Below are 23,487 nucleotides of genomic sequence, written 5' to 3'. Positions count from 1 at the left end.
GTAGCCTTCCTAAAAGGAAAAACGAATGGCGTCTGGGTTGCATAATGAAAGGGTAACAGTAGTTTGTAATGCAGTGGGAGGACATTTCAGGCCTTTGGAGCAGCTCAAACAAAAGTGTCAAGGCGAGAATGAAATTGCTTTACTCAGAACATCGTATTAAATAATAGAGATGAGATTCAGGGAAAACTTACCTACAGTGTGTTAGACAAGTGACGTGTATTATCACATACAATCCTGAAAACAAACCTGCCAGGCAAGTCTTATCCCCATTTTTCAAAAGAGGAGACCAAAGTGAAAAGAAATTAACTCGATTCCATTCTCGGAATAAGGAGTGGGTTTTCTCCAAGCTCCCAAAGTCTCTATCTGGGCCTCCGCTACTCAGCCACGTAAATCACATCTGCCCTGGGCCACCTAGCCTTGTCTCCGCCCCGGCAGCCAACTGTGATGCTTCCACACCTGTTTGCCGGAAACATCAAGACAGAGGTGGTGTGCCGGCAGATGGTGGGACCTCTCCAGGCCAGCACAGCCTTTGCAGCAGGCGTCGTGACCAGATTTAACTCCTGTAATGGCGAGGCTGGCTCTCTTGTGTGTGGGGAATGAGGCTAGGTGGATGTGAGCAGGGTAGCAAGCATTATCATGGTGAAAACCAGCCAGAGTCACAAATTCAAGGTGAGCTCACCTTCCCTGCAGCTGAAGTCGTTCCCTCCACTTATTTCACCAAGCAGCCCTGTATTCAAAGTCTGCAATCAACTCAGGCCTTAAGTAGCTGCAGGAACCCGAGCAGGTTTGATGACATCCACTTCGCCTTCACACTCTGGATCCAACAATGAAAATGTGTGAAGAGCAATGCCTCATTTCCATATTAATGCATATTTAAAGGGAGATGGTGCCTAAAGCAATAGACAAAGGTGATAAAACTATTTTTGAGAATCTTAATGAACTCATTTAAGCTTTGAAAGAAGATAGACTGATTGAAAAATTTTGCCATCTCCGTATTAAGGTAGGATACAATAGTTTCTTTTTCTGAAAAAAGAAAAAAGTAGCCATCATGGCAACTTTACGAGGAGAACTATGCTTTATTTATTCTTTTACTGTGATGAAATAGATGTAATGTAAATTTTATCAATTTAAACATTTTTAAGTACACAGCTCAGTGGCATGGAGTACATTTCACATTGTTGTGCAACCATCCATCTCCAGCACTTTTTTCATCCTCCCAAACTGAAACTCTGGACCCATTAAGTGATAACTCCCTATTCTCCCTCTGCTACTCTCAGACTCTGGCAACCATCATTCCACCTTCTGTGTCTATGAATTTGACTGCTCTAGTACCTCACATAAGTGGATTCATACAGTATTTGCCTTTTGGGGACTGGCTTATTTCAATTAGCATAATGTTCCCAAGGTTCATCTATGCTGTCACACATAGAATTTTCTTTCTTTCTAGGTGGAATAATGTGAAACGCCCTCAGGTTTTGTTTATCTGGGAAAGGCTTAATTTCTCCTTCACATTTGAAGGACAGTTTTGCTGGATACAAATTCTCAGTTGACAGGTCTTTTTCTTTTTACATTACAGCTCTTGTCATATCAATCATAGTTCTTTTAAATTCCCAGTTTGATCATTCCCCAATCCCTGCCATATCTTACTCTGGTTCTGATGCTTGTCTCTTCAGACTGTGTTTTTGCCTTTTAGTATGTCATGTGTATATATATATATATATATATATATATATATATATATATATATTTTTTTTTTTTTTTTTTTCTGTTGAAAGCTTTACATAACATATCAAGTAAAAGGAACAGAGGTAGATAGGCCTCAGGTTTTATGATTATGTGGCTAGGAGTTAGGATGTGTTTCCTGTGTGCTGTAGCTGTGGTGCTAAGTCTAGCAGGGATTAAATAATTTACGCAGGTCAGTCTGCTGGCATGTGTGTTAGCTCAAGTATCAGTTTACAGGTGTTCTCTGACAAAAAAGACTCTTCAGAGCCCTAATCCCTCAAGAAGGAAAGGAGCTAAGCACAGAGCCTGGTGCAAGAGACACTTAAGAAATGTTTGTGGAAGTGACAGCATCTATTCAGAAATCATTGGCAGTTTTGCTCACGGTGTTCGAATGTGTACTGATGGATAACCCACAACCAGGTAACACGCCGCCTGCAGGGTGGGAATAACTATTACACTTTACCCTCTGAGTGTTGAGTTTTGTGCAGCACTTGGTGAATATGAGACTTCTTGATGGATGCCTTCCAATCTTTAGTAACTGAAAGGTTTGAGGGAGTGGGAGGTACAAACTGTTGGGTGTAAGATAGGCTCAAGGGTGTATCGTACAACAAGTGGAATATAGCCAATAATTTGTAAAAACTGTAAATGGAAAGTAAACTTTAAAAATTGTATAAAAATAAAAAAGAAGAAATGATAACTAAGAAAAAGGTTTTGAGAGGAAGAAAAGGATAGATTTATGCGATTAAAGTTGTGCATTGTGTGGTGTGTGTGTGTGTGTGTTTCTTAGAGGTTCAGGGTAGAGTAATGAGAAGATGGAGATGGATAAGCAGTCAGGGTTCATTAGGAAGCCTCTCGTGATAGGTGCTGGTGCATATTTCTCCAGGTGTTTTTTTAAAAAATTATTTTATTTATTTTTGATTGTGTTGGGTCTTCGTTGCTGCGCGCGGGCTTTCGCTAGTTGCGGTGAGCAGGGGCTACTCCTCGTTGCGGTGCGCGGGCTTCTCATCGCAGTGGCTTCTCTTGTTGCAGAGCACGGGCTCTAGGCGCGTGGGCTTCAGTAGTTGTGGCACGCGGGCTCAGTAGTTGTGGCTCATGGGCTCCAGAGTGCAGGCTCAGTAGTTGTGGTGCACAGGCTTAGTTGCTCTGCGGCATGTGGGATCTTCCCAGACCAGGGTTTGAACCCCTGTCCCCTACATTGGTAAGCACATTCTTAACGACTGCACCACCTGGGAAGCCCCCCATGCTTTTTTAGAGAGTGAGAAATGTAATAATATCTAGACACAGCTTGGCACCTAGTAATCCACATATATTCAATATTAATTGAGCACCTTCCATATTACAGAAACTGTGCTCAGTGCTAAGGAAACTAATGTAAACAAAATGAAGAAAGGCCCTCTTCTCATGGGGCGTCCATAGAGATTAAATCCATGCAAACACAGTGATATAAACGATAAGCCTTGTTATGAGGCAACTACAATGTATTTGAGGAGCACCTTAATAAACTTGGGGGATAAAAGGAAATCTTCCCAGAAAGGTGCCATCTCAGCTGAGATCTAACAGGTGAGTAGGAGCAAGTGGGGTGGAGTAGGCATTCTAGGTGGAGGTTGCCATATGTAACATCTACACCATAGATGTTAATTATTAGTGTTACTGTTGTTACCTCATTCAGTGTCACAGGCTGTAGAGTCAGTGAGATCCAGGTTCAAATCCTGTCTTTTTCACCTCAAGTTCTGTGGCCTTGGGCAAGTCACCTGATCTTCCTGAGTCTCTGTCTTCTTCTCTGCGTCACAAGGATACTCATACATAAATTGTAGTAATGTTACTGGAAGATGAGCTGACGGAAGCATGGAACCCTGCCCTGTGCCTGGCGTTTAAAAGTGCTACAACACATTCTCTTTGTATTCTTTTCAAAGAGTTTAATGTTTTTCATCTCACGGATTCCTAAGTCTTCTTGGACACCCGATAACTTCCAACAATTAACATTTGCTAAAAGTGTGAGATGCTGAGCAAATATTCTATATGATTACATGAGAACAACCCACTGGCAGGCCATGCTGTGCATTCCTCCTGAGCCATTATATGGCGGAGCACACTGTTATTTCTAGGAAAACTCATAAAGCAAATTTGCAAGATGGTAAAAGTATGTTACAAATTACTAAGTAACCGTGCACTGCAATTCTGGGCTTTTAACTCAAAGTCTGCACAATACCCACACCGCAGCTGACTTGAGGGCTTTTCTTGAAAATGCATTGTCTAGATCATGAAGAAGAAAATAACTTTAAACTATTTTTGATTCAGCACTTCAAGAGGATGGCCAGACGCCATCCAACTGGAGTAGGAATCTAAGCTTTCCCTCAATTCCCTTTAGGTCCGTGAGTAAATTGTAGTATGTTTGACACAAAATCAGTATCTGTCATGTGCTCTTAGGCAAATGATAATTTTCTACTGAAAACTATTTCCTTAGTGATGGTAAATCTTCAACTACTGTTGACAGATTCAATTTTTGCAAAGCACCCAAAAGTCTAGAACACATAGGGAAGTATGATTCAGCTTAGCGGATATTACTGAGCAGTCAACTACCTGTCGACTACCTGTCATTCGCTTGTTTGCGCTGATTCACCCCCTCCCACCGAACATGTTTGGCTCCCTGAGTCAAGTTCAGCCAGCGTGAGGCAGCTGAGGAGAGCAGCAAGTACGGAACGGCACTCCATTCAGATCCCTGGGGGATCTTTTCAGTTTGGGGTGCCCACCCTCCAGCTGCTGAGTACATTCATGCTGAAAGCTCACATTTACCATCTTCTCTGCTGAATCACCCTTCAGAGGCTGGAGCACCTCACCAGAAGTGCCTTGGAGCTGTACAACCTTCCGGAGCTCTTATCCGATCTCTGCCTTGCGTAGGGTATACAAGAGCCCACGTCTGTGCCTCTGGGCAGGACAAACACCGGGATGCAATTTGTAGCCCAAAGTCCCCTGCAGGGTCTGGCTATGCTTAGACCTCACCTGGAGCCCTATCCCTGCTTGAGTCCCTCCTTTTTCCATCATGCTTCTCTGGCCATGCAGATTTCTCCTGAGAGGCTCTCCTAGTCGATGACCTGCACACAATTCCCTGCGTCAGGCTCTGCTTCCAGAGAACCCAGGCTGGGACCAGGGGAGAAACCCTTCAAGTTCTGCTTCAAGTGAGACCCACACAGTGGTTCTGGCTCCTTCCTTAGTCAGCTCTCACCCTTGTAGCCTGCACTAGTTCCAGGTCCTCCTGGTCATTCTAGATCCTACCAGGTGACTCTGTTCTCCACGCCACTGTCAGCTACCTCCTGGAGGTTCACCTCTGCCAGGCAGCCTCGCCTGCTCAGCTGTTTGGCCAGATCCTTGGGAGGTCCCTCTTCCCATGTTCCGAGTCCCTGGGCTGTGCCGGCTGCAGGGCTTTGGTTCATCACGTGCTTTAGTTCCCAAGCCCTAGGAGTGGCAGCAGCTTCCTGTGGCTGTGATTTTCCAGGTTACCCCACCTTCCCCTGGTGTCTGCCTTTTCAACACCTCTGCAATTAGTTCTCTGCATTAGAGTCCCTCTGTTGAGCTACCTGGCACAGGTTCTCTGTTCCTACTAGATCTGGACTGTTACACCAGAATTCTTGCCTGTGCTGGTTGCGGAAGATAGAACAACAATAAGACCTTTCTTTGCCTTCAGGTTATTCATAGGGGTTAACCTGACCCTTCCAACACAGGTGACCCCTGCTCTGATCAAAGGTCTATGGTAGGAATATGGAGAAGTAGCACACAAGCCATCTTGAGTCAGGCTGGTAGTGAGGCGGGCACTTGGTAAGGAGAGATTCCCTTGGGAGGTGATGCTAGAGCTGAGTGGAGAAGAACAAAGAAGATGCAGGATTGCTACTGTAAATTAGTTTTCCCCTAACAGAGCCAATTTTCCTCTTGAATAATAATAGAAAAGCTTGCGCATTCCACTGAAGCCCCACTTTATTACTTTCTCCTCTTGGCTGGTGGTTAGTCAATGAAGCTTTGAGCCATCCAGCACAGGGACATCAGTGAGGAGGGGGCGGAGCTTGTGAAAGTGAGCAGAGGCTGTGACGGGGGCACCTGAGGGCTGAGATGGACGCCAGCAATTCTTGATGCTCGCCAGGGGAGATGGAGAGGTGGCAGGGTTGGAGAAAACATTTCTGGATTGAGTGGGAAAGCTCAATTCTACTCTTGCTGGTACCCTCTGGTCACTCTTTCTCCCTCTCTGTGTCTGAGCTTTCCAATCTACTGAAGGAGTGGTTTTATGTACTCTAGTGTCCTCCAGGTGTCGTCTGTGGCTGGACAGCACATGGGAACTTCTTATATATTCACACACCTGAGCCCCTCCCCAGACCGACTGAATCAGCAGGTCTTGGTTGGGTCCCACCGGATTGTGCTTTATTTAGCAAGGCTCCAGGTGGCTCTGAGGCAAGCTGAAGTTTGAGACACCATGGTCTGGATGACCTCAAGGTCTTATCTTGTTCTAAGGCTCTATCATAAAGCAACACTTGGTATCTGAAGTGGGAAAAGAAGAGCGACTTCCCAGCAAAGGAGAAGCGCTCGTGGTTATGAAAAGTTCACCATGTGCGCACCTGGATCTCTCTGCTTCATCTGGGTCTAATGATTTCTCCCTTTTAAAACTCCTATTTAAGACACTGAACTCTCCTAATTTTTCCTTCTAATTTGCTGATTCTTGCTCTTGGACCCCACCCAAAAAGTTATTTTTTTTGGTCACTGCTCAAAGTTTGGTTTTCCCAAGTCACCTGGCCTTTAGTGTCTCCCCAGCTCTTCAGCCAGCTTTGGGTATCAGGCTTGGCTCCAGGCCCGCAGTACGTCTGCTTCACCTGTCTTCATCACAGGGCCCAGGGTGAAGGGGCAGGAGCTGTCCTGGACCTGCACTTCTCAAGGCAAATCACCAAAGGCCAGGAGCCCAGCCAAACTGTGCCAGCACTTCAAATAGTACCAGCATCATCTGCTCGTATTAAATACACTCACTTCTTATTGCCCAAGCAAAAGTCAGTGAATCAGGAAAGTATAATCCACTCTAAAGGGAGGGGAAGGGGAGTGAAAATGTGCTGGAAAATTACCTGATGAAAGATGCGGACCTTCACAGGATCATCACTGTCACAGCCCTTGGTGTGAGGTTCTCAGTTTCCTGCCAGGAATACTACAGGCCTCATCCTCCTTCCTGCCCTGAAAGAGAGAGTTCAGTGAATCCCCCTCCTTCCCAGACTCTGCATTTCTTTAATTTTCCTGTAGCCCCCAGCCTTCCCCATCCCCAATGTGACACGAATTATGGAGGGCTTTCCCAAGCACAACCCGCTCTCAGACTCTGTTACAGATAAGGCAGACTGCGATCCCCATGCCACCATGGCCTCTAAGTCATGCTGAGCTAGTTGTAAGCCTGCCCATTTCTCTCCCACACTAGAAAGCATATTCATGACACAAGTGTAGGGATTCAAATTCGTAAGGGAAATATTCGTTCTAAAGCTTTGTGTTTTAACAGTAGTAGATGACTCCTAACACCTGTCGTAACTGGTATATGCACATCACAGTATTTTCTCGCAATAGCGGGTGTAAGTCGCACTGACCCGTTCCTCTAGGAAGACCTCCTTTTTTACTGAAGTACGTCTACCTGCACAGTGGGGGAAGGATGGAAGTTGAATCAGAGTCTTCCCAGGAGCCCAGTTGTCTCAAGTTTCATCTTTATAGATTTCACAATAACTCCTAGTTCAGCTGATCGTGCATAGAAGCCGACTGAAGCAGAGATGGCTAAGGGTCACCCTAATACTTGTGTTTACTTCCTCTGTAGCAGTTAATATTTTATCTGGGCATGTGGTTGGTTTCTTAGTTTATAATAGTCAGGATTCTTCAGAGAAACAAAACCAATAGGAGATGATAGAGAGGTAGATAGATAGAGAGAGAGAGAGATTATCTAGAAAGAGATTTATCATAAGGTATTGGCTCAAACAATTATGTAGGCTGAGAAGCCCCATGATCGTTCACCCGCAAGCTGGAGACGCAGGAAAGCTTGGTGGTGTGATTCGAAGGTGTGAGAGCCAGACTAGCGATGGTTTAGATTCCAGACTGGTTCTGAGGGCCTGAGAGTCAGGAGCATAGAGGACAGGAGCAGATCAATGCTCCAGCTTAACCAGTCAAGCAAAGAGAGAGAATGAATCTAACCTCCTTCCACCTTTTTGTTCTATTCAGATCCTCAAGGGATTGGATGAAAACTACCCACAGTGGGGAGGGTCATCTGCTTTACTCAGCTCACCAATTTAAATGCTAACCTTTTCCAGAAACACATATCAAACATACCGGAAAAGAAATATTTAATTAGATATGTAGGCATCCCCTGGCCCAATCAACTTGACACATAAAATTAACCATCACACACTTCAAGATTTTATTTGCCCCTGTCTCCTGCAGCTAGTTCCTGGGCCATTGGGAGGAGAAGTTGAAATAATGTAGCCACCTCCTCTTTCTCTTTCCCCATCCACTAGTACATGGGGTAGCATGGTGAGAGCTGGAGCAGCCATCATAGACCCAGACATGGAAGCTGTGTTGAGATGGCAGCACAAGAAGATAAAAGGAACCCATGTCCCCAGTGCCACCAAGCTGCTTTATCAACCCTACACTGTTTATGCGCAGACTTTTGTAGGAGATAAAAGTAAATGTCTTTCTAATGTAAACCACATTTGTTCTATTTGGCCTTTCTTACTGCAGCCAGAACCTGTGTCTTAAATAATATACTAAACTTTGTGTCTCTTTATTCATAGCCAGTTACTTTGTATTCTCCTTAAGTATGAGCACTGGCCCTTCCATTTAACATTCAATGAAAAAATATTCATCGAGCAGCAAACACATGCAAGGCACTGAACTACGTGCTCTAGAGACAAGTGTGCCTGACCCTCCTTCTACCATGCTACCTGGGCTTTAGCCATGCATCCATCCCCAACACACTTTCATGTCTTTACACCTTAGTACACACTCTCCCATCAGCCTCACATGCCTCCCTTCCCTGTTTTAGCCTGAAGTCTCTTAACTGTGAAAGGAAAATCAAAATGGAATCAGCATTGCTAAGAGAACTGTCTAAAATGGAGCCAAAAGCCACTGAGGATGCGTGACTTATGCACTTCTCAACCAGGATAGAATCTGGACTTTAGTCACTTGTTGTCTTAATGCAGGCGTCCAGAGCATCTGCACAATGTTCCAGAAACTCAAGATACTTATGGGACCCTTACACTAAATAACTCGTGATAATCGTTATTCTTGCAGACAATTTTAACAACCTTGTGGCTTTTGCCTTTATAAGGTCTGGCTCTTTCTCTTCCTTGAACACTCTTTTGGTTTTATACTAATCAGTGTCTTTTGTATTGCAATTCCTAAGATGCCAAATAAAGTTCTGGGTTCTTTGAAGCCTATATACTGATTATTGTTGGACGTACCTCACCTGAACTTTGGTTTCCTCATCTGAAAAATGATTGCAAGTATCTTCTATATGTAAAGCCCACAGCTCTGTCCCTGGCCATAGTAGATTTCAGCAGGAACTGGTGTGGGTTCATCCTTCCCCCATATGCTTTCCCCCGTGGTGGAGGAAGTTTCTTTGTGCAATTCTGGAGAGCTGGGATCTCACACAACTATTTTTCCAGGTGAAGCCCCCAAGCTAATGGATAACTTACCCCCCCTCCCTTCACAATGAAATGATGAAGATTTTTCTGATTGCTTTGTTCTTCCTTTTTATGAAGTAGCCAAGATAACAAACCTCATGCAATCTTGACTCCACGATACATTTCCAAGCTAATTAACAGCAGCCTCGATGGGGCGAGTTTTTTAGGAAAATAAATTATGTATATTCAGGTGTCTGGTTTTTACAACCATTAAACTGAACTGTTTGTGTCTCTTTATTGCTCTTCTTTTATAAAGACCATAAAAAAGAAGCTACAATACTTTAGCCAGGGGCCAGGAGGAAGATGCCTTTTCATATTTCTAATAGCTTCAGATAAAATATGTTCAAGCGCTCCCAGCCATCTGGCTACAAAATCTTGTTTAGAAGGCCTCCTTCTTCCCCACCCCTCATTCTTAAAGCATCAATTCTAGTTTCCAATTCCTTGGCTGGATTAAATTTATGAACTGTTCAGCCCTTTGGGTGATAAATTTGTTGATTGTGACCATTTCCTCTTTCCAGTTTCCAATTAACATGATTGGTATGGAATCTACAGGGACAGCTTAGGTCTTGAAACTTTCATCTTGCGCCTCAGGAGCTGAGTTGGCAAAGATTTCAGCAACTCCCTCCCTTTCTTTGATTGTTTCCCTACTCACACACCTTTTGGAGCGTTTAACAATAGCTCAATATTATTTCCATCCATTTGGGAAAAAAGAAAACAAAACCCTGGATTTAAACTCTGCAGATGCAACTGGTAATTTTTCTTTAAAAAATTCCATCGAGTACAAGTAATTTTCTATAACATTTTCATACTATGGGCAGCTTCATATTTGCATAGGAAAATAGACTGAGCCTCTAATCAGACGGTATTACAAGTGATTGCCATGCTTTTTACAAATGCACGATGACATGGGAAAGGTAGAGAGTAATAAAGAAACAGGAACAGCTCTAGGGTGTTGACGAAGAGTTGATTGCCTTTAATGTCTGTGTTATTCTAACAGCCCACATCCCAATCCCAAGATGAGGGTGGAAGATCTAAGCAGAGGCCTGGGCTCCTCCTATTCCTTGTCATCCTGTCATCTTCCAAAATCTCTAGCCCGCCGCTGTCATCGTCTCAACAGCTGGGCGCTGTGGAGGGAATCCAGGTACATGTTTGTAGCGCCAAGCTTGCCTCTATTCTTGTCTCTGTTGCTTATAACCTTATTATTTTAGGTGGAGAGACTTCTATCCTTTACTCTAGTTCCGGCATCTACAAAGAGAGAAAAAAACAAAACAAAACATGGTACCCACCTCTCCCAGGTATGTCATGAAATAATACCAGGAAAATATCTAGCACAAAGCTGGCACACATGTTGCTGTCCAATGATGCAGCCGCTCAGGTCTGAGACTCTGGGTTCAGAACACCTGGGTTCAAATCCCAGCTTCACTTCTTCCTGGCTGTAGAGCCTTGGAAAAATTACTAAAATTACTTTAAAATTACTGGAAAAATTACTAAAATTACTTAAAAATTACTTCTCTATAAAAAGAATAATAATCACAGAATGTCTTTTATTATTGTGAGATAAAATGAGGGAAAATGTGCTGAGGGCTTCAACTGTGCAGTGTAATGTGAATATAATTATCATCTAAGGCATTTTCAACAGCCTACTCTTACTTCCTTCAGCCAACATTTGTAGAACATCTGCTATGTGCCAAGCGCTCTTCTAAGTACTTGTCATGGCCCGAAGAGGAAGTAGAGCGTTCTGATTCAGCTCAGCATCTCTCATAGGGCAGCCTCTTCCGTGTGCTTACACTCTGGCCGGATTAAATCCCCTATCGGGAGTTCTTATTAAAACCGGCACCTCTTCTTTAAGTGATTGTCACTGTTAGAAGTTCCCACTGTACGAGCTAATTCAATTCCTCTTCCCTGTACTAAACCATATATGCCCCATGAGAGCAGGAATTGTGTCGGTTTTGGCTCAGTCACTGATGTTTAGTGCAGGGTTTGGGCACATGCCAATGGCTCAATCAATGTTTATTAAACGTGGAATGGAGGCAGAGTCTCCTCTTTTGAGGCCCTTGTATTTTGGCAAATTGTATGACAAAGTTATACATCAATCAGTGCTATCGAAACTCAAATGGTGAAGAACTCCTCCCTGGGAACTGAGGAAATCTTCTCTACATGCAGGATTTTGCTTATCTGAGATTATTCTTGTTTCCTTCTGTTTTCTTTCTCTTTTTTGAAGAAGGGAAGAAGCATTCATTTGGCTTTGCCAGGATGCTGTAATAGAAAGAACCAGGTTCTACCGTTGGAAAGAGAGGTTCAGACCTTATCTTTGTTGTTCATTTACTGTGTATCATCGAGCAAGTTACTTAAACGCCACACCCTCAGGTTCCGACCTTAGCTTTGTTGTTCTTATCTTTGTTGTTCATTTACTGTGTATCATCGAGCAAGTTACTTAAACACCGACCTTAGCTTTGTTGTTCTTATCTTTGTTGTTCATTTACTGTGTATCATTGAGCAAGTTACTTTAATGCCACACCCTCAGGTTCCGACCTTATCTTTGTTTTTCATTTACTGTGTATCATTGAGCAAGTTACTTTAACGCCACACCCTCAGGTTCCTCTTATGTAAAACAAGTAATAAATCAACTTGGCTTTCTTTGGGCTTCGAACGAGACAACACAAGGGAGAGTGTTTGGAACTCTGCAAAGTCATCGTAAATGCTCAATAAATGTCCATCCCTTTCCCTTAGATGCCATCTCAACTCATAATATAATAATAGCTGCATACTAAAGTTTCTCATTATTTTATACACATTTTATACGATTGGTTTCATGCCATGTTATCTTACCTGGTTTTCACCCCAGTCTTGTGAGGTTGGCAGGACAGGAACGCCGGTTGGCAGGACAGGAATCCCCACTTGCATGCATTAGTAATCACTCTGAGGTGCAAGAAGTAAAACGCCCTGTCTGAGGCCACAACAGCAAGTAGGGATGTTCCCAGGCCCCATGCCCCGAGGTACCAGGTCCACTCACTTTCCTCACCCCACATTTGCTACGTTAACAATGTCCACCCGACCTTCCTCTGTTCACACTGGCACCTGATACCTTTTCACTGCCCGGGTTTCCTCTTGTGCAAATGGAAACTGTAAACTCAGCTTTGCAGAATTATTGTGCAGAGTTCAACAGACAGCGTATGCAATGATGCCAGCACTGTTACAGGCCCGAGACAAGGCAGGATTAAACTTCTTACAACTTCATGTACTTGTAATTGTCCTGTGGCCAATACGTATCAGCGTAGCACTTAGCAGTGGTGTGAATATTCCTGTGTATAAGTGTTCCCATTGCCTACGTCCATAAATACAGACACACAGAATTGGGAGAATAATTTTTTAAAGCAGGCTATTTGGGCATATAAATGAAAAAAATCACTCTGAAAACATTTCTCTACTTCCTCAAATTGAGGAAATTTTAACAAACGACGCTGCAAACTGAAGGAATAATGCAACGTCCCCTGAGGAAGCATTTAGGGAGTTGATGGGTAACCATCACTCGACACAAAACTCTGATTTGCTGAATGGTATATTCCTTCAGAAAGCAGGATTTCTCTCCAAAATTGGCAATGGAAGTGTTTCCACAATTAACAAGGTGCTGACACGTTGGCCAATAATACAGAGAGTCAGCAGACACAGCTAACAGCTGGCCTGAAGACACTGGGCAAACAATTAATGAGTCCCTGCTCAATTCGGAAGAGAGATGAGAGGAATAGCACGATAACCGTATTTCTTACTGGCTTTGTCCAGAGAAAAAATCTGACCCCAGATTAAGGGGTTGTTTCTTTGATGCTCCTACATTCTGATGATCTCTGCAATCCAGTGGCTGCCGGAGAGGAGGCAGGCAGTTGTGTCCTGATGCCATGACTATCGGTACAGTTACGGAGCAACTCTACTGATTTTCACAGTTCAAAGGGCCCTGGAATCTGATTGAACATTTCAGATGAATGATCATGTGACTTCTGATCAGCTGATTATTAGGCAACCACTGGAGCTGGGTTACAAAGGAGAGATCAAACAGAAGGGCAAAAGGGAGGAAGGATGTATGTACTAGAAAGAGAGAGCACCTAACAAAGAGAAAAGAAGAGGACAGAGAAAGGGGGAGAAGCAAGGGATTAGAAAGAAGAGTCGGTCTCAGTTATTAAGAATTTCTTATGTACCACGTTGTCAAGGATCTCACAAACATTTTCTCATTTAATACAAATAGAATTAAAAAGAGAATTCTAAGTAGGGACTGTTGCTTTAGATAGAAGGAGAGGGACCCAAGCAGGTTAAATAACTTAACCAAAGTCACCCAACAAGCAATTGGAGGAACAAGGATTAGACCCCAGGAGGGAGGCCAGCGGGAAGAAAAAGGAGAGGAAGGAGGAAAACTGGCTTTGGAGAGGGACTGATAGAAACCACCAGCTTCTTTGTTGGAAAATGAGTGGCTTTTCTGTCATAGGCAAATGGGCATCAACCAACAGCCACTTTAATTGCCCCGGAAAGTAAAAATTCCAGTTAGAGGTGGGCTGGGCTAGAGATTCATGTTCACTGATAGGGATGGAGAACGCCAGTTTGATGGGCCAGTTTGTTAGTAGGGACCACCGTGTGCAAATTCAAAAGACTGCAGAAGGATCTTATAAGCTGCCACAGCCCTGGGCTCTTTAACATGCCAGAAGGGAAAACGACAGGCAGCAGGGACATTAGTTAGGAATATGTCAAAGTTCTAAGGAATCACCCTTTTCTTGGGGCGGGAACTAAATAAGACAATAATACTGGAATCACAGTAGATGCATTCGTTTTCCTAAAAATAAATAAGAATGCAAGGAACAAAGGCAACGGGATTGCATAGAAGCCGCTCAGACTTCCTACAGTCCACGGAGGAAAGACTCTAATGGAAGGAGAAACACTGAAAAGGGACAAGGTGCAAATATGCCCCCTTATGTATTCTTCAAACACGCATGCCGGTCCCTATTGCAGGACCTGGGATCAGTCTCTGCGCTCAAGGATCTTATCATCCAGGTGAGTATGGAGCACCTGGGCGCTCGGACATCAGAGCTCGAGGATTTTGCTTCCTGACTGCCATTGTTTCTACTGACCCTAATGGTCAGCCTTGCTTCATCCAAATATTGTGGTTTGGGCATCTTTGACAGAAGCTTCTTCTAAAACGGAAGAAACACGTTTTCAAATACATCAAGCATGAGTGGGTTTATTCATTCAGTGCATGTCTACAGAGCCCTGGACAACGGGGCCCCAGCAGTGGACAAGGTCCTCGTCTTCATAGATGGGGACGCACCAAGGGACCCAGACAAAGCCCGAGGATCAGAGGAAAGGAATCGCAAGCCTGAACGACATGCCCGCAGTTCTAGGACGGAGGCTAAACGGGGCAGGCGGGCTAAGTTAATAGGGTGGCACCGATCGTGTCTCTGTGGAGGGGACATTTAATGGGTGCCACTGGGATGAGAACAGAGGCTGGGGAAGGCCCCCAGGTCGCGGCAACCGCACGGATGTGGTCCCCAAGTTGGAGATGTGAACACGTGTAGCGGGAGCCAGAGGCTGTGGCCCTCTATACATTTCTCTGCTATAGTCCTCACATCAATTTAAGCACAGAGATGACACGAAGTGAGGGGCTGGTCAGAGTATACAAGTTTTCCGTGAACACCCTGCAGATCACTAACCAGGCAATGCTGACAGTTGGGAAGCGATTTTAGAAGCTGCTGCTCTGTCTAGGCTCCTTGGTCGCCTCCAGACCCTAACACTGGGTTATTTCACGTCAAGCAGCCCTGCCTCACAGGGCTATGTCGTGTCACTGTACCGGTTTGGAGGTTGGGGGATGCTGCCTCGGTCCTCAGCTGTTTCAGCCGTCCCCTCTCCAGCCACACCATCTCAATTCCGCCCCTGCTCCCTTCATCTTCTCTGAGCGCCTTGTCTGCTCCTGAGTTCCAAACACGGTGCATGGCTCACGGCTGATTTCCAGCACAACTCTGGGAAACGAGGAAATAAGGAGCATGTGATCCACGACTCCGCTAGCCCAGTCCCCTCCGCCCTCTCACTCCCCATCTCTGCCCCCAAGTCTTCCTCCTGTTATAGGGAAGAACAAATCTGACTCCATATCAGATCTGTTCCTTTCGCTTTCACCTTTGTGCATTGTTGCCAGTACTTATTCATGCTGGCTCTGCACCTTTTTGTAAAAGAATGTTGCCTATAGCCTAAAATATACAAGACAGCCTATTCTCAAGGCTCTGACCTTTAAGAGTCCATTCATACGGAGGTCAAAACCTTTAAAACAGAGAATAACATTTGTTCTCTTGGAGGTTTACAGGATTTGATCTACAGTGGACTGCTGCAAGCAAAAAGGATTCCGGAATATGCAACCACTAACCAAGCCACTCCCTCACCCTGACTTTAAAAGTGCTTTGCTGAAACACTTCAGGGACTTTGGGATTTGAGGGGCACAAGGCACCCTTCTCCTTGCACGGCCCTGCAATTAACCTTTCTCTGCTCCAAACTCCGACGTTTCCGTTTGTTTGGCCTCACTGTGCATCGGGCACATGAACTTGCATCTAGCAACGATCCTTCAGAAGCTCCTTCGTGCACCAGGCAGAGAGAGAACACTGGGAAGAGGTAAGCCTGGCCAGGACTCGTCCCCCACCTGGACCTTTCCCAGGCGCCTCCCCACATTCCCTCTCTCTCTGCCTCCGAAGCGCAGGGCTGCCATGCTAATGAACATGTTCCCTTTGTCAGAATCAGCTTCCAAGTCGAATGTCACATTCACATACTTTGATCTCTCACCTTAAGAGGTGTGGCACATTTGGTGAGCAGGTTAATGGCATCCCTGGGGACTCATTCATTTGTACCATTAGAGAAAGCCAGGAAAGAGTTCTTAGCGCAGTCACAGGTTCAGGGGGTGAGACTCAGAGCTCAGCCCCTGCGAAGGTCTCATAGTACGTTGTCGAAGCTCCTTTGCCCAGCAGGGTGGCAGGCTGGCCCCTTTTGTGTCATTGGCTGCAGGTGGTTCAGGAAGGGCTGTGGGCTGTGCGAGTTGCGGTTGGTAGAATAAAGCCCTGCCCCCACAGGTGTCCAGAGATGTCCAGGTCCTAATCCCCCAACCCTCCCAAAGGATGGTCTTGATGCCCAGAACCTCGGAATATATTACCTTACATGACAAGAGGGACTTTGCAGATTTTATTGAGATGAGTAAGTTATCCTGAATCCTGATGCTGCTGCAGCTGACCCCTGGCCCACATTCTGAGTAACAGTTAGATCATTTCACGTGGACTTCACTCTAAACTGGGCGGACGAGTAGAGCTATCTCAGAACTTGGTCGATAACATGGCTAAGGTAACTGGATCCATTACTCTTTGGACTGGGCTGATTTTCAAAGTGAAGTTGCCATTAGCACCTGGGGAAAGCAAAACACATGAATGAATCAAGTGCAGAAACTCAGATTTTGTCAGTCATTTAGATGTTGTCAGTTCCTCCCTTTCCTATTCCCACCCAGCTATAGGTGGTCAAGGCCTTTCCCCTGCAGACACTGCCCCAGCTGGTCCCTGAGCCAATATTGAGCAAAGTGTATGCAAGATGGCAGTGATCTCCATGCCCCCAGCAGACGGATCCCAGAATTAGGTCTCTGTCCTCAGACGGGGGCTGTTTGCTTTTGCTTGGCCTCTTGTGGTATGTCTGCACCAAAGCATGACCACCTGAATATTTCCCGAGGCTTTGGTGAGTTAGTTTCTAACTTGACTCTCTGTTCACTTTGCCTCTTGCCCCTCTGCTGTCTGCACCTCCCAGCACAGGCCTATGTTCTCCACCAGGAGCCATGATGCTGCTTCGTGCCTTTGCTCAGAGCATGGATTCCCAGCTGCCGGAGTCTCTTGCTGCCAAGCTAGATCCATTATATCAACTTTCTACACTAAGGAATGTTCATGCCTCCTTGATACATTGTTACTGGGACCACCCATTCCCTCACCAGCCCCATAATAAGCTGTGTCCAAAACACTAAGTCTACCCATCCTGGCTTCTCCCTTCTCCCCAGCAATGTAACCTTAAAGTTACAGCAGTCTTGGTGGTTGAATGCCACATCCCAGGGTCTAATGAAAGAAGCTACCTTGTCCCATTGTGGCAGATCAAATGAAAACAATTAGAAAAAATCCAAACTTCGATTCCTTTAATGGATGGAAATAGCTGAAAATCCTCCTTAAACATGAAAGCAGTGATATGATGCATGGTGAAGTCTAAAGGAAGTTCAAGTTTATTTAGATTTAGTTGCCATGACAAGTTTGTGTGCAAACAGAGATTCAATTTGTTGTTTTATAAGATAAAGACATCTGAAGTCAGTACCTCTGGACATGATTGACTACATTCCTTGCAGTAAAATATTAATGTTGTTAGACCAAAAAAAGGAAATAGGAATGTTGTTTTTTAACTCTGTAGGTACCATATCTCATATTTGATTAATTTATGCCTAAAAGCAAATACGATAATAGGATGAAGAACTACTGAATGCCAAGCTACAAATCCAGAAATTATTTTAAGCTTAGGTAATTCTCACTCCACTCATTCAATTCAAGTTCTTAGTCATTCAGTTCAAGTGTTGTGTCCACGTAGCTCTGCTTCCATGGTTTGGCCGCACAGGGAAAGAGAATAATAAAAGGATTGAGGGCTTGAGCCTACCTATCACCAGAACTTGGATTCAAGCCCTACCTTGCTTCTAGTAAGTGGGATCATCATATCTAAATTATGCAACTTCTCTTAGCTTCAGTTTCCTACCCTTAAAAACCAAAATAATCATATAACCAACCTCAGGGGTTATTGTGAGTGTGAAATGAGATTTTTCTGCAGAAAGACTCCAGACCACGTGCTGAGACTTTGCTAAGCCCCATCTAAAGGTTTTGTTTGGATAATCAAACCATCGTTTTATAATTTCTTTTTTCAGGCAGTCTTAAAGCCAGGGACACCTGAGGTGGGGTCCTAGATGTGCTGGAGGTGGCAGTGATGTGAAGGGCTCAGATGCGACTCTGACAGGGCCTAAAAGGCAGCCAGGGTGAAATCTATGATCATTACTCTTTTTGACATGGATAAGCCATAGTTTGAGTTTGGGAGCTGAAATGTTAGAAGGCTTTTGCAGCACATTTAAAACATGGAAAAGCGCATTCTGGAAGACTGAGAGCCCATGAGAGGTACGGAGCAATACCTCCTTGTCCAGTAGAATTTTGTGTGGACTTCTGTAAGCGTGGCTGTGCTTGCCTATCTTTCCTTGCTTACTTTTTTCTGCTCTCCCTTTATCTCTTAACTCATTTCTAGCAGCTCAGAACCACCTATTCACTCATCCATCCAGTCAATGAATGATGATCAAACGTGCACTACCAGGAAAGGCAGTGTGGCAAAATGGCGAGGAACATGGACTCTGGGCGCTGAGTGCCTGTGTTCAAATCCCACCTCTCCCAGAAGTTGCTGTTTGAATCCTTCTCAGTTGAGCTCCTCTGGGAGACCTTAGCAGGTGCGTTTCGCCACTAGCACCCAGGTGCCGTCTAGACAATCTCCAGACACACTGAGCCCCTTGCTGTTATTGAACATACCCTCCAGGTGTATGTCCCATGTCCCCTCCTTTGGGGGACCTCTTCTTGCCTATTTCACCCACATGGAAATCCTCCTTTGCTAAAAGGCCCAGCTTAAAACCCTTCCTCTATGTAATCCTAGCTCTAGATTGAGTCTCCAGTGAAACTTTACCCTCATTGGGTGACGACCATTCTTACCACTGGGAACAATGGGTGCCGCAGGGCCCAGTTCCTAGCTCACCACTGATCACACCACTGAAGCCACAGCACCCCATCATTTCTCTGTGTTCTCTCTGCAGCAGTTTTGTACAGCTTTTCACTAGACCAAGAATGATTTCCTTGTTCCTGTGTAGTGGGGTCAATAAGTTAATGAAGTACAAACTAGGGAGTTCGATAGACATATCTTTATTTTCCACATCTGATCCCCTTTTATTCTTGGCCTTCATCCCACTGGGTAGAGGAAACACACTCACTTCACACACTTACACTTGCCAATAATGGGTAATTCATCCTCGAATTTTCTAAAGTCTCTGCTATGCAGAAAACTCCTTAGTTTTGCCAAGTTCCCCCTTTTCTCCCAGCCACAACGGGGTCTTGCGGAGAAGAAGCATCAGTGTTTTAGTGGTGACACAGGTAGAGAGAATTCTGGCCTTAGCTTGGGGCCCTGTGTTTCTCAGGGTCCCCACAGTCTAGCTGGGGAGGTTCCTTTCTCTGCTCCTTACCAGGATGACATTTGTTGCTAAAATCCGGACTGGTGACACATAAGACACTAAGGAGGCTTTTTGTCATTCCCTGTCTTCTTTCCTCTGTTTGGTTAGGCCCATCTCAACTCTGCTTCTCAGCGTTTGTCTCAGGACATCAGCCAGCAGCCGGAGCCTCAGCAAGTCAGCCTCATGCTAGGCTCCTGGCTCTCTACCCTCAGCTACTATGTGCCTCACTCCCCTGGGAGCCAGCAGAGATGCAGCAGACTAAGCCCTCGGGGGTGCGCTCTCTAACCCTCTCCCAGCCCTTCCTGAATCTGTCACTCAGCCCTTGCCATCCTGCCCACCTGCCCCTGGTGCTGGTGTGGGGATATCCTATGAGGAGTGTTGTCCCAAAGTTCAAATGGACCAGTGGGTCCCAAGACCTCTGAATCTTGCTTTCCCTTCAACCTCTCTGTGTTTTATCTCCTGGTATGGCCATCCTGGACTAAGTTCAAAGAAATGAGGAATGCTGAGCCCTGGGATATAGGCGAACCCTTCCCTGGCTCTCCTCTGAATGCCCTGATACCAGAGGCTTCCCTCTTGTATCCCTAGCCTCCTTAGGGTCAGCAGATACAATTTAACTGGATGTGCAGTGATTTTCTTTCTGACATCTGACAATTTTACTCACCCTTCTGTGTGTGTTGGGGTGAGTGGGGGACTTCTCCTAAGTCCTAAGCATCTTCTCCCCCGACTTTGTTCGAGGTGGTGTCCTTCTTTTTCCACGAGTCACTAAACTTCATACCTTAACAGTGGGCATGATACAGGAGAGAAACCAACTTCCTGAGAAGGTCAGGCACTGCTGGAGGTAATTACAAAAGTTACAAATAGCCCTGTGCTGCAAGGTATGAAAGCTAACGGGTGGTTAATCTAAAGCTAGCTCTTTGGAATCAGACACATCTAAATTCCAATCTCAGGCAAATTTACTCTTTTTTTCTGAGCCTCAGTTTTCTCAACCAAAATGGAGATAATAATAGCATTTATCTAGTAAGACTGATGCAGGAACTATATATATAAATATTAAATATATATATATATATATATATATGAAGAAGTTATTGCATAGTAGGTGATCAATAAATGCTTTTGAATGAATTAATCTTCCTAATGGCTCTGGAGTCTGTCCCAGCCGTGTTAACAGGGGTAGTGTGACTTAGTTGAAGCTTCTACAGACTAAAGAAGACGCCCCTTCAGCTATTTCCTTGAGTGAGACTTTCCAATGAGCTACAGAAAGGAAAGAGAAAAGACATACACTGACCACCTATTATGCACGAGGCACATTATATGCATCCCTTTGTTTTATCCTCACAGGATGAACAGTGTTACTCCACTTTACAGATGGGAAAACCAAGGCTCAAGGAAGGACAGCTGGATGACTCCCAAGCCTGCACACTCCACCTGTGCTCCAGAAGGGCAGCCACAGGGCCTCCTCCCCGTGACAAAAGCCTACAGAGTGATGAGATGCAAAACAGGTGAACCTGCAGAGCAATTCAACCGGTGCCTTTGTCAAAAAACATCCACAGCTTAGCTGGTTGAGAAGCCACAAGTTTGCAGAAGAACTGATGCAAATTGAGAGACCCCCCAAAATTCACTCCTTACCCAAAGTCCCCATTCTCTGCCTGCTGATCACATGGGGCTGGTCTCTTTGCCCTGCACTGTCCCCTCTTTAAACCCAGTCATACATCGTCTTTGTGTAACTGTTTCCATGGTGTGTCTTCAACCTGAGCACATGTATTTATTTATTTTTCTAAGTGAGATCATGTCTCCTCAGCTCTAAATTGAAGACAAGTTCCTTCTGTGAGTTTGTCTTCTCTACTGGCCCTGAAAATCCGATGTAATCATAGGAATACTGAGAGCCAACACTCAAATAGCTCTTACCATGTGCCAGGCATTGTTATGAGCCTATATAATAACTTATGAAACCCTCATGTCACCATGTGAGATCCTATCATTATCATCCTCATTTTACAGATGAGGACAGAGAGGCACAGAGAGGTTAAGTAATTTGCCCAAGGTCACACAGTTAGTAAGGAATGGAGCCAGGAATTGAACCCTTGGAGCCTGACTCCGGCTTTGTGTTCTGAGGGGTGAGAGGGCTCCCCGGAAGCTTCTGGGGTGGGGTTTATGGACAGGTTAGAGTCAGACCTCGGCCTGGCCCCTCCCATTAGTGAGGAGCTGAACTTGTAGAGCCATGATCTAATCATTACCAGTACAGGCTTACTAGCTCAGGGCCCTGGAAATCTTGCTATATTATATTAATGCATTTTAAATGGCTTTCCATTATCTTAGAATAAAACTTTAGCAGCTTCTCATTGCCTTGGATACTTTGAAGTATCCCTTGCCTCCAGACTCTTTCATTTCTACTCATTCTCCCGCCTTGCATTGAACTATTATGCTGGGAACTCACGTCCATTCCATTATTTGTTTTTTGTTTGTTTGTTTGTTTTCGATACGCGGGCCGTTCACTGTTGTGGCCTCTCCCGTTGCGGAGCACAGGATCCGGACGCGCAGGCTCAGCGGCCATGGCTCGTGGGCCCAGCCGCTCCGCGGCACGTGGGATCTTCCCGGACCAGGGCACGAACCCGTGTCCCCTGCATCGGCAGGCGGACTCTCAACCACTGCGCCACCAGGGAAGCCCCTCATGTGTATATATTTGACTAATATTTTCCATCCGGCCTTCTCTTTTTTTGTACATCTCGCACAGTTCTGTGCCCAGAGTTATCCTTCATTAAGTGTTTGGGGTGGATTCAAGGAAGGAAAGATATTGGTTTCTCATCACCAGGTCTGTTCTCAGGGATTTGAGGTCTCCAGTTTGAGAGATGTTCAGAACACCTCATCGGGACTGGAGAGCCCAGAACAGACCTACACTCCCCAGATGAGTGTTTCCAGAATGAATGGAAGGTGGGTGGAGAGGTACTAGGGCGAGGCAATGTCTGTTATTCGAATTTAAAAAGACAAGTAAACACTTAGTTCACACTACAAATAAAACCAGAGACACTTCCTCATCAGCGACGTTCACATTGTGAAAGACACCCCACAAAGCACCTGGGAGACCTTCCCCAATCAGCTCTGACATAGAAATCTCTCTGCACGGACCACTTTTGTTTCCTCCTTATCACGTTACCAGGATGGAGATCAGGCATCTGAAGCTCAGCTAGTGGCATCCCCACAGGGAGGCACCATGGTCCAGGATGAGAGTGTGAATTCTGGGGCTTCACTAGGTTGGTCAGGACTTCCCAGGAGCAGCAGTGGGGCTTTCTGTTCCTTGTCCGTTCCCAGATGAAACGTTGCACAATCTAGCTGTGTTTTCTGAAAGAGCTCCCAGCTGGGCAGTCTGGAGAATGGGTGGAACCCAACATTTCTACAAAACCACAGGGGAATGTCATGGTCACCAGACTAGGTCTTCTTCACCTGAAAGTCAGAAGGCTTGTCTCAATAATATCAAAAATATCAAGTGGGAAATGCTTATTTTCTGTCCACACCTACCTTCTGTTTATATGCCTTTCAAGGAAAAATAAAAGATACTTTGGTCTAGATAATTATTATCATCTTCATCATTATAGGAATTAAAATATCACAGTGATGTATCTCGGTTGAGTCTTAATGACTGAGGAAGAAACATCCAGACAGGCAGACTGAGGGCATTAGAAGGCTGAAAATATCCCAGGCAGATAGTACAGAATGAGCTAAGGCATGCTGTTCCTCTCTTTCTCACTCTCTCTCTCTTTTTGGTTACTTATTTTTTCCCCACATCTTTCAATCTCTGCTTCAGCTATT

The 23,487-nt window shown here is 45.0% G+C and overlaps 1 long non-coding RNA gene across 6 annotated transcripts in view; it reads right to left on the bottom strand.

Moving 5' to 3' along the window:
• Positions 1–403: 403 nt before the first annotated feature.
• The window catches only part of LOC137209808 (uncharacterized), a 41,760-nt gene continuing 18,676 nt past the window's right edge, over positions 404–23,487 (bottom strand). For 3 of the 6 annotated variants that reach the window (XR_010936110.1, XR_010936109.1, XR_010936113.1), the window contains 7 exons: positions 22,835–23,121; positions 16,570–16,815; positions 12,231–15,397; positions 10,688–11,657; positions 6,819–6,924; positions 3,383–3,502; positions 404–2,912 (listed from right to left, as the gene is read on the bottom strand). This is a non-coding gene — a long non-coding RNA (uncharacterized lncRNA). Of the gene's footprint in view, positions 2,913–3,382; positions 3,503–6,818; positions 6,925–10,358; positions 10,647–10,687; positions 11,658–12,230; positions 15,398–16,569; positions 16,816–22,834; positions 23,122–23,487 lie in introns of those variants that run through there. The other 3 variants (XR_010936111.1, XR_010936112.1, XR_010936114.1) reach the window with 3 other exon arrangements.

The sequence above is a fragment of the Pseudorca crassidens genome, chromosome 17 (genome assembly GCF_039906515.1).
Source record: "Pseudorca crassidens isolate mPseCra1 chromosome 17, mPseCra1.hap1, whole genome shotgun sequence".
NCBI lineage: Eukaryota > Metazoa > Chordata > Mammalia > Artiodactyla > Delphinidae > Pseudorca > Pseudorca crassidens.
This window is presented reverse-complemented; position numbering and strand designations above follow the sequence as displayed.